This window comes from Varroa jacobsoni, unplaced genomic scaffold, assembly GCF_002532875.2.
Source record: "Varroa jacobsoni isolate VJ856 unplaced genomic scaffold, vjacob_1.0 contig03398, whole genome shotgun sequence".
Taxonomy (NCBI): domain Eukaryota; kingdom Metazoa; phylum Arthropoda; class Arachnida; order Mesostigmata; family Varroidae; genus Varroa; species Varroa jacobsoni.
In genome coordinates, this window is record NW_019215015.1 from 3,755 (window position 1) to 15,267 (window position 11,513).

At 39.9% G+C, this 11,513-nt stretch overlaps 1 long non-coding RNA gene across 1 annotated transcript; it reads left to right on the plus strand.

Annotated features, from left to right (window-relative positions):
* The first annotated feature begins 5,541 nt into the window (after positions 1-5,541).
* LOC147751810 (uncharacterized) lies at positions 5,542-8,292 on the plus strand. Its single transcript, XR_015315859.1, has 3 exons — positions 5,542-5,653; positions 6,414-6,667; positions 7,165-8,292. It is a non-coding gene; the product is annotated as an uncharacterized LOC147751810 (long non-coding RNA).
* Positions 8,293-11,513: the final 3,221 nt, after the last annotated feature.

Sequence of the window (11,513 nt, forward strand, 5' to 3'; positions counted from 1 at the left end):
TACGCAGACGTACCAGTTCCGCTTAACTTTTTTTTCCTGACAAAGTGGTCCATCACTGTCTACTGCGTTGCGGACATTTTGCGTTTCTCTGAGCATGGGGCGACTAGAAGCCGACCACTCTTTAACTGAGACTAACTCTTAAAACTGCGCGCGATTGGTGTATCGTTTTGGCTGACATGTAACAAAGCGGAGAATACTTTTGAAACACGCAATAGTTGCTAAAATATAAGTACTGATAAATTGCTAATTGCTTTTTCATGATTCCAGATGTTTATATTCTACCAGTTCTTCTACTTTTAAGTATTGCACTGTTCTCGAAGTGTGTCCAAAAAAACATTGAATATTTATATCTCCTAGACTCGCTGCGAATGTCACATCGTTATGCGAACTTGGGCATTCCATGATCTTGCCTGTACATGTGTCAGTGTCACCTCAATATATAGTGACCTTGAAACATGGCATGGGAAAACGTGCCCACATGGCTTAAGTAAACGATAGTTTCCCATTAATGTCCTATTTGCGTGTCTTCCATTGAGACAACAGTAGGATAATATACCCGACCTCGGTGCTAGTTGGTTGCTCCGTACTGCCTGCGGCAATAACCTAGCTGCCTTTGAACCATCGTAGAATTTCTTATGAAATAGGCAACATTTTTAACATCCGTTGTAGGCTATAAGCCATTGGCATACACGCAGACGCTCAAAAACACGCGTTCGAATGCACGTATATATATATATATATATATATAGGCAGTGTATGTACGCGAACTTCCTGCTTACATGGCAAGTTTATGTGGAAAGGCAGAACGACCGATCCCCTACTATAGAAAACCATTGCTGACCAATCAATCCCGCAACAGTATTGAGCTGGTTTCAGCCCAGAAACGAAACGTAACCACCGAACTATATAAGAGAGAAAGCTATTGCACTTAATTGACGTATGCTACACGATTGATTTTGGTTATTTGACTATCATTGTAAAACTGTATGGCGACCGATGGCAGAGGCAGGATGTAAAGCACAACCTGTTCTTGCCTGATTCGCTAAGTCAGCTATCAGATCCCTATGGACGCGTTCGGCTTGCATTGCATTTACGTTGGCTTGTGTTTGGTAATAGGTGTGGACGCATGTGATTGTTTGTGTGTTCGCAGGGAATGCGTTTGTATGAAAACCCGCTATCTGTTCTTGCATCTGTTCTATGCTCGACACCCTGGCTAGTTCATTTTAAACATACTGATAACGCTATAAGCATTAAGGCGAATTCCCATTACTTATCATTAACGCAGATAACCACTATATGAGAAGACAATTCCAAATGCGGAAGTAGAGGACGTCAAGTGTATGCTCTCCGAAATAGATCATTCTGAGTGATAAACAACTTAAAAGCATTGTCGTTTGTGTATATTAGGTGTTCATCATTAAATTATTATAAATAAGAACCATAAAATAACAGCTTTGCGATCGACTCATGAGCTGCCGGACATGTATCCGGCTCTAGTTATTCTACCATTTTCTGTCAACACAAAAACGCAACCCCATATGAAAGCTTCTTCTGCACTGTTATTTTGATACAAACTGTTTTTGTGTACACGTGCGGTTATCTGTCCCCGAAAGGTTTCGCTGAATTTCAATACTTCTAAATTATATCACGTTATCTTTAAAGCTCACTTGTTTTGTATTAAATAAAAAAAAATTACAGCTTTGTATCAAATTCAGTTTGTGAATACTATGCGCTAACAGCTGTAAACGTGTACGCCATAGAGACAGTTATTTTCGTCGCCGATACAGGGAGTGTATGCAGATTTCATGGAAAAGGGAATAAAAATCTATCGATATGATGCTGTCGAAAACCGTAAAGACGAGATGAAGATAGAAACGATGAAATACAGAGAAGAACGTAGAAGATGCTTGGGACGAAAAGCATAGCCAAGATGTGCTTTTACTTTAGATCGATTCCAAAATCAGGTCTCTTGTTCATCTTGAAAATGTATCTGGAATCGCCATAGATTAATGTAGAGATATACACAGTCCCTGGGTTAAGTTCAGCTGAACTAAAAATGCTTGCGCCTGCCTGGGTTTGGTTGGCTGAGATTTGCGGCATAACATAGGGGTATCAATAGCTTAATAAACAGCTGTTGCATCACTGAATGTTATGGGCTAGCGCGTACCTTTTAGAACGTTAAAATCCAGTTTTGTTGTTATTAAAGAGGACTTTATGGACATTTAACAATCGGAAGGGGCGTAAATTTAAGGCTAGTCACAATAATTTGTTTTTGAAATGGCTCAAACTTCGAAATTTCTTCAACGTATAGCATTTGGGGAGCGTTCAGCGAATCCTATTGGAATAAACAGGTACAGAATAACTAACCGACCTATTATGAATACATATTGATCTTACCTCTATATTATTATGCGCGAAGGCCTTTTATTACGATCTTCCGTCGAGAGGCCCTAGTTGAAGTCGCACGCCCTGTCTAACCCCTCTCTGCAAAAGGTCGATCATCACTGAAATAGAATAGAGGCTTTTTTCTATTCGAAATATAGCGTAGGTAAGGTATTTATATAATGAAGTTATTCACTTTCGGCCTGATTTCTAACGTTATTTCTTTCAGATGTACAGCATTTCGAGGGAACGGCCATGTCGGGTATAATGAGTTTGCTAGCCAATAAACAGATACATTGACCGCAAAGTTTCCGGTCTTGAGTAGTATTCAAATTGCCTTTGTAATGAGCACTTTTTTAATGACTCAACGTTCGATTGCATCTGGTAATGTCATTAAACTGCACACAATAAATGTGCCGAAGTTTATTAGAGATCCTTTATAATCTAAGTAATATATACCTTCTTCTGTTTACTTTTTGAGTGACGTGTTCATACACAAAAAAGCCTGTTTCACGTAGGTCAAAGATGCGGTTCAGTTCCGGCGGTTGAATTTGCTTCTGCGGAGACCCCTATCCATTAGTTCTAAAGTTTGCTTTTCTCTGAACTAGCCCGGTTTTTAACAATGATGTTGGTTTTTGGCGCAGTTATATTTGAGAATGCATCGGCCAACGATTGATTCAGTCTACGTGCGTGAACTAAATGTTGGCCGATGACACACGCGAAACACGGAATATTGCTGTAACGTCAACAGAAGGCCGACACATTCGACGCGTATTCGAACTTTTCACCTAAATGCCGACTTTAACCCAGAAGAGATTTATGTGGTGTATAGGTAACGTGGTTTGGCCTCACAATCGAAAGGAAGGAAAATTAGCGGAGAATTCGTCATAGCTGTGCACCGCTCTCCGTCTAGAGGAATCTCCCGAGCTATAATGGCAAGAGGCACGAACGACTGCTGAAAGCGCATTCGTCGGTGCCCACAGATTACTGTATATAGGGATGTAGGGCAATCTGGACGACGGCCGAGGTGTTGAAACGAGGTTTTAATGAAAGCGGAAGCATAAAAAACATCGAATTCGTTTATCCCTACGACTCAGTCACCGCCGCTATCGCCTGGCCCCGCACCTTCCACAGCTGGTCGGCTCAATGACTAAGTCACTCAGAAATTAAGCTAAAAGTTACCGCTGACTGCCAACCAGCTTTAGCTGACTCTCTCTAGTTAAACAGACAGGGTCTAGTGAGTTAGGTTTCTATAAAGCGTAATCTAGCAGCAGCGCGACCGATGAGGCAATTAACATACACATTAACACTAACCTAGCCACATTGCCCATCGGGGTAACGATTCGAACCCGCATCGTGTCAAGCGAACGTGGCGCATGGCCGGAACCGAGGAAGCGCTGGGTGTCGGGAATGTGATCGAAGTCCCCCACCAGAGTCGGGTTAGTAGAACCGGAAGTGCAGCGGCAAGAGAGTAGTATTTTCGCAGGCGGCTTCTGCTTGTTGGCTTGATACAGACTAGGGGAAGAAGGGGAACGAGAGAGAGAGAGAGAGAGAAAATCAAATACAGAGATCTAGGAAACGTGTCATATAATGTTGTTTAAGTATCTGCGCGCTGGATAAGAACTGTAGCATGATGAACAGTAGGCAAAAAACCGTGTAACTCTATGATCAATAGAAATGGCCGAAACGAATGTGCGCTTTGTGTCACATCGTTGATTTGTCTGGAGAACGCAGCGAGCGTTGAGAGTTCATTGCCAATAATTTTAAATAGAAAAGCCAAATGTGATTAATATGTACATTGGGAATGCTTAAAAGTGCAATAATAATTTAAAAAATGCATAGTAACAGTGGGAAAGAGTATTTCGGGTTATAATAAAGCACAATCAGTTCACTAAACACATTTGATCTATTTTTAAGACATCTATGGCCTTTCGAGCAAGGGAAACAGATTATATAGGTCAGTTGTTTAACTTCTACTTTTTTTTTCTACAAGAGAGACCTATTACTGTTCGGTTAAATTAGATTATATATTATATAGAATCAACTAAAGTATATAGAAATCACGCTGTGCAAAGTATACTGCTGCCAGACCTGTCAGCTTAGTCGGGAAAATACTAGGACCTAAGATTCGAATTTTTTTTTTCTTATTATACGCGCAATAATATGATAACAAAGTTTATACGTTACGCTTACACCTTTGGGATAAAATAAAATATGACATTTCATTAAGTCTAGAGTATTGCTGGTTAGGGACTTCTACAGCGCTGTCTGATCTTGCCATGTAGTATTCTATGCAATGTGACTATATAATAAGATAAACGTGACGTATAAAAATAAGTGTCAGCTATGGATGAACATGCAGCGAAAAATTTGCTAATTTAGCTCATACATCGGATTTCCCGAATTTGAAATTCCAGCGTCGAAATAATTCCAGTCAAGTTGACCTGTCCTAAAACGGGTGATTGACAATGAAATACCTCGAATATCCCAAGCATAAACTATTCAGCGAGGTTTTCCAGAAAATTCCGAGTCGATTTAATAATATCTTTAATATAATAATCTTTAATAAGCCAAACGTTCCAGAAAGGAATAACCGAACGGTCTAGCACCTTCGTTATTGCAGGTTCTTACTATACCTCTATCTGGACTTCTAAACTTCTAAACTAGAAGTGTGTTCCGCCACCCATCCTCAGATCGGACCAGCGACTAAGTTACCTGATGAATGAAATACCGAACCATAAAGCCTTGCCATTCAGCTCCTGGTGGCGCATACGAAGTATCCAAACATTCTGGCTTTTTTTTTTTATAAATTAAACCAAAGATCTTGTTGCTTTGTTACTTCTACGATACTCGGTTGGCTATCGTTAATCATAACGCGATATTTTATTCGCGCTTTTCTCGGCTTTTACCTCATTCTAAGCGTGACTGCAATACACACATCAGTTTTTAATATATCCAAGAATAATGGGCAGTAGCATAACCGTAACAGTCCTTGAAAGAACTGTTAAAAAAAGAATATGTGTTGTCATTGTTCAGCTAAAAAAAGACGTATTCTTAAATGCTTTTTCCGTGAGAGGTATTACCAAAGCATCTCAGAAAGCAAGCCCACCACAGAAAAAGAGAGATTTAAAGAGAGAAGCAATAAGCAGCTATGTCATACAAAGAACGAAAATTCTTTGGCTGCCGGTCAGAAGATTATCCTCCTTACGAACCTTTCGGACAATTTCTTTATTCTCTAATAGCCTTACATCGATTGGTTCCGAATTTGTCGGTGCGTACGCCTATTGGACGTCTATCTATACTGGCCGACGATAAAGAGCATGCTAGGGGGGGAGGTAATCGGTTTATTTCGTTCGCAGTAGCACGCTTGCATCTAAGCACGCACTGACTATGTACTAACTCTCATCCAGCCTAAGCATCAACGAAAAACCCTTCTATCGCCCAGAGTCCTCTTGGCACTTTAGATGGGAATAGCAACTCTTTATCCTGTTATTCCCCACCGTTGCGACGGAAATCGAGGGGTTGACGGCCTGCAGTGAAGCCCTTAGCAGGAAACTTGCTCGACAAGTATACTTGGCTTAGCAGAGGAGTAAAAGTTGGACGTGCTGCGTGCAAGACGTGGTGGCCACACGAACTCATGATTGTCTATAGATTTGCTCAACAACGTTACTTTTTTTTAAAGAAAGTGATCCATTCCGTTAGAATTTACGGTGGTCCGTGTTGTTGAATTTAGTTCATATAAAAGCGAATTTAAGAGCTTGTGCAGCTTTTAGCTGGTAGATAGAAAAAGCTGTTTTGCTAGGCTAGCGTATACTACACGAGCTAATTTACACTGTCAGTAGCATTTCCCTGTAGTGTCAATTAAATGAGCATAATCAGGTCGTTCGTATTGTGATCAGGGAACCTGACTTTTCATTTTTGCAGCTAAAAGTAGCACGAAACTCTTTGAGTTCTTGTTGCGGTGTTCGAACCCGACTTGTGCACTACGAAGCCCATATAATGTATCTGCAATATTTTACCATTGGTTTCAGTTGGGCTTTCGGGCGCGCTGGATCATGCCGACGAAAAAAGGTCTAGCCAACGTTAGCTTAATCTCAGGAGATCAACAAAATGCCAGCTCTTAGCTGACTGGCTAATATTCCCATTGCCATGGCATTGTAGGAACTGGGTGGGGAAGTGTTCTGCAATCCTCACCTCCTACACTACAGAGATGCACCTGTTTCAAGATCTGGTAAGATGAAGTGAACTACAGCGTATCTCGGCTGTAGTTTACAACTCCCCTGAGGTGAGCGCCTGTTTCTCCCATGCAGGTCTTACTTTTCCCTTCTGCTACCTATCTAATAGAGCAGCTGCTCCGCATGACGTCAGTGTTGCCTGTCTTTTCTTGGCAATTTGCCAATATGGAGGATCTGTACCACAGCACCGAGTACCACCTATCCTACAAGAGTCACTGTAAAAGAATGTACTATACCACAAAAAACCTTTACCAGCAATACGAGAGCCTTAGCCACAGTCCTAGTGTATAGCTAGATCATTCGCCACCTGGACAAAGCCTGCCAGGTTCGCCTGTTGCCAGATGCGAACATGTAAATGAAACCAGCAAGGCTTGCTAAGAAATTAATTAGCCTATTCACTGGCACAGAATAATGAAAGGCCTTGTCTAGCGCAGATTTATTTAACCTGCCTATACAATCGAATAAGCATTTTAAAGTTGGTGCAGTTTATCTACTGACACTTAAATTTCTGTTAATACTCCCGATACATCTGATCGGTAAATTACAGAATCTCTTCGACGACCTACACAAGATGGAGGCTAGCGATTCATTTGCTGGCGCTAGTTGAGTTAGAGTATAGGTCAAGGCATTCGTACCGGCTACGGTCCTTGCATTGTGTTAATATGAAGTTTAGGTTTCACTTAGAAGCGATAGTTAAATGGCAAAGCATAGATGTTTTGGGTATCTTTAAACATGAATTCAAATTTGTCAAGTAAAGAAAGACCATAATCTGAAAAATGCAGAATGATCTATACCGAATATGGCACCTGAGTGAATACTTTCTCACGCCTTTTTCCCGAAAATGCAACTAAGCAGAAATGAATTATAAGCAAGAAATGAATTAATAAGCAAAACGTGACCGTTAGGAAAGAGGCCGTTAATTTGTCTACTGAAAATCCAGCTGTGTTACATATAGCTATCTGAACCACTTCAATGTATTTACGATTTTTTTCGACAAATCCTATTGAAGGCCCTCTGGCTTGCCTCGTGTTAATCCAATGCAAAATAGTACGAATCAGCTCGAGCTTATCATTTTGTTTTTGGGCAGAACAAGATTCTTCTTTAAGCAGCAAAATTAATATGTGTCTATTACGATAGGTAGCCTGTGAAAGCTTATCACAAGTGTAGTATCATGTGTACAGCCCCCCCGAGACAATGTATGTACAACATAGTGCATCATAACCTGCTGATTACTTTTCAAGTTTACAATCAGTTAGAAATAACAGGTAGGTTAAGGTTGATATTTTAACAAGGAAAACGTGCTTTGAACGTAGGAAAATGTAGCAGAAGTTCAAAGGCAATATTGTAGGGAGCTTTGGGCAGATCCAGTTACGCGCCTTGCAACCAATCGGCTAAAAGATAAGGGTGAAGTGGACAAAACTATTCAGGATATCAATAGACAACGTCCCGGAAGACGACAAACATCAACAAGCTTTACCAGCCAAGAAAGAGTACAGGAGGTTTATGGCGAAACAACCAAGATATTTGTGATACCATAAAGTTGTAAGCTTGACGTCTGCAAACGAGATGTTCATCGCGTTTAGGGCGTTATAAATGGAAAAGCTCCCATAGTGGAATGTTCTAATCTGAACCTGACATTAGAATTCTGCGAATAAACGTAGAGCATTTTGTTGGTATACCCTGCCCAAGTCTCAAAAAATACGCCAATAGACTTTTTTTTTTGTGGGTACACCTTTAAGATAGTCTGGAAGACTGAAAGATTTAGAAGTCGCTGTTAAGCAGCAACGCATCGAAACGAAAAAAAAACCAAACGAAATATTTCCTATTTGAAATGTATTGATTACAACAGTGATCACTTTGAACTTTGAGGAAAAGTTAGACATTTTAAAGTAATTATTTTCAATATATGTAAATTAAAATGTTTTTGGCGCGCTTTACACTTTTCTATTAAGAAGCAGTTGCGGCTTTGAAGAAAAAAGATCATCTGTAAGAGCAATGTCTGGAGAGCGTGTAGTCTGAGATAGAGCCTGCGGCTGTCATTTTTCTAATATCGCCATTATGATTCCTGCAATTGAAGGTCAATTGTATAGTGGAAATGGTCTAATTCCGTTCAGTAATGTTGGGTGTGCATGGTACGTTCATGGCATTTTTCGGTTCGTACACGTCAGCTACAATCGACAAGCCAGAACTCATGAATCAATAGTAAATAGCGTCTACAGTAGACCATCAGATAAACACCGTAGCAGCTATATATAGTTGCTTTAGGGTGATGTCCTTTGGCACAGTTGCATATATATGGACAAGTGAGAACTTTTACACAAGATCCATCCGTTATAGCACGGTAACAAAAGAAAAAGTAAGCATTTTTCTGATTCTCGGTCGAGGCATGTAGCAACGATTAATGAATTGTTAATTCACCTGATGAATCTTTGTTCGGTGACATGGTCTGGCCGGTTGATACGTACTTATTATAAAATGTACACCGAACAATTAAAAAAAGTACCGAGGTTAGGACGTATAATATCCTTACATATGCTAAACCTAAGCGCCTACTTCAGTCAACTTTTAAGTAACTCGTTTCCACTATAGACCTGGATGTCTCGTCGTGCAAAAGCGCTTTGACGAGACTCGTTTCCGAGCTCAAAGTTGCCTTCCAACATTTTTAAAATCAACGGCTTACTTTTCCTCTAGTAATAAATGTTTCGTCTGGCTCATACAGCCGTTTCTTGTTTTTTGGACGTAACGTCTAAGCATACCATAAACTATCTACAGTGCCTATGTGCCGTTTATGTATTGGACAACAAAATCAGCCAGCCCGAGCTTTGTCCTTTCTAGTTTCTAACGTTTGCATTATTTCAAAGCGTTTTCATTAGCTTTTAGAAATAATCATATAATCTTTTCTTTTTCGTGGTTGACGTCTGTAAGCGTAACGTAGAAAAGCCGTTGTTGGCATAACGACGGTATTTGATGTCTGGACGATAATAAATACAGAGCATTGTACCATAACCTACTGCGTACATTAGCAGAAACAAGAGGTTTCACACCAAAAGATAACGTTATTTTATATTTGTGTCCATACACACACAGGGTTATTTTAAAATAAATTGTCGAAAATATATTCCCCGCCTTTTTAGCTGAATAGCTTTGAAAGCCGAGAATCGGCAGCAGTAGATGCGCTAACATTCTAGAAATGCATCTATTTAGAGTTAGGAGCGCTTTAACCATAAATGGAGCTCCGCAAAAAAAATAGTATACATTACAACTCTGTTAGAATGAAGGCAGAGATGTTGTGCAAGCCCACTAAGAAATTGTGACGTTCATGGTCAGAATACGTTATCGAAAGAAGCGGCCCAAAGATAGTTTTGTCACCTTCGATCTGGAAATTTCGATGTAAAGGAAATGCTTTTTGACACATTCATTGCTAAACGAATTTAGACGATTTGAAAAAAGCCAGTTACAAAAAAGCTGCGGTGTTTGGATGCAACACGATTAGGCGCAAAAGGATTTATTTGGTGGTATCTTCACCTGCGAAACTCAAAGGCCACATACAGTGTCAGCGACCCGGCACAAACTGAGAGGACGTAGATAAATATTATGTACGCATGAGCCGTATAGCCAAAACTCTACATCACCGTAATGTCATCTGTTTTGATTTGTGCACATCCTCCTTAATAGTCCTAACTTAGCTTCAATAAAAAGATATAGAAGGTGTTGCTACAATTTTTCGCCCAAAGTCGACAGAAGTTTGTACTGTGATGGAATTACGTTGTTACTAAAAAAAAAATCACAGAAGTTCATTAATAAAAATAACGAATATTTAATTAAGTAATATTGTTTTGATATATAAAAATAATCGCTTCGGTTTCGGCATAAAAAATGGCTTGGGAATCTAGATGTATATGACCGAATGGTCAACACCATCCAACTACTTATTTTTCGCTAAACGTTTGTATCTGGAATCATTCATGACCGGAATTTACTAGTGTAGATACACCACAGGCAGTTCGTCCAGCAATGTGTGCACAAAGTGAATAGTAAAATGAAGAAAAGCATTTTCGAGGGGAACTTTGATCATAAGACACGAGTGCAGGTACCACTATTTATAAAGCTCACAAGAATTCTAGTTAGGAACCTGATTGGATAGGTTTTGCGTTCTCATTGAGGAGAAGGAATGAACCATCTTATGTCTTGAAATGGTGTAAAGTGTCTCTCAAGGATACTTTTTCTTGTAACTATTGTACGAATGCACAAGAAGATAGGATACTTTAGGCAGCTGCCCAACTGCAATGAATGACTCAAGTTTTATATGTTGTGTACTGCTGAAGATTTGAGCTTCTATAAAAATGGCTCTTAGAACTATTGCGAACGCAATATCGTTTATCTCAGTGAACGTTTACGAGGCTTCTTTTAAGGCCATTAAATCGTTTCTGTCAAACTTCCGCTGTTTCGTATTAAGGTCAGTCGTTCTATTCAGGATGAAAGCTTCCGTTTCGTCGACGCTCAAATGGCACCATTACTATCGATCCGCTGAACTCAGCTATACGTTCCAGAATAATGAACGTTTATTGATTCCTATAGTGCTGATTGTCGAAGATAGACAAACAGAAACAGTAACAGACTTCGCTGTGGCTAGCTTCACTCCGCTAATAACTGGATTAGCGTTCGCTATACGGAAGCCCACAAAAAATTAGGGAAAATTTACTCTACGGTAACTTGCGTAAGACTATATGGTACTATCCGTAAGTTTCTCAGTCGTATACACGCAACAAACAGAGCAACAAAAAAGCACTGTTGTCCATACTTAGTACAGCTTCCCTTGGGAAAATATATTCCCAAGGATACCGACTCAAATCGCGTACTAAGTACCTCGCTTGATACACTCATATACTTGTAAAG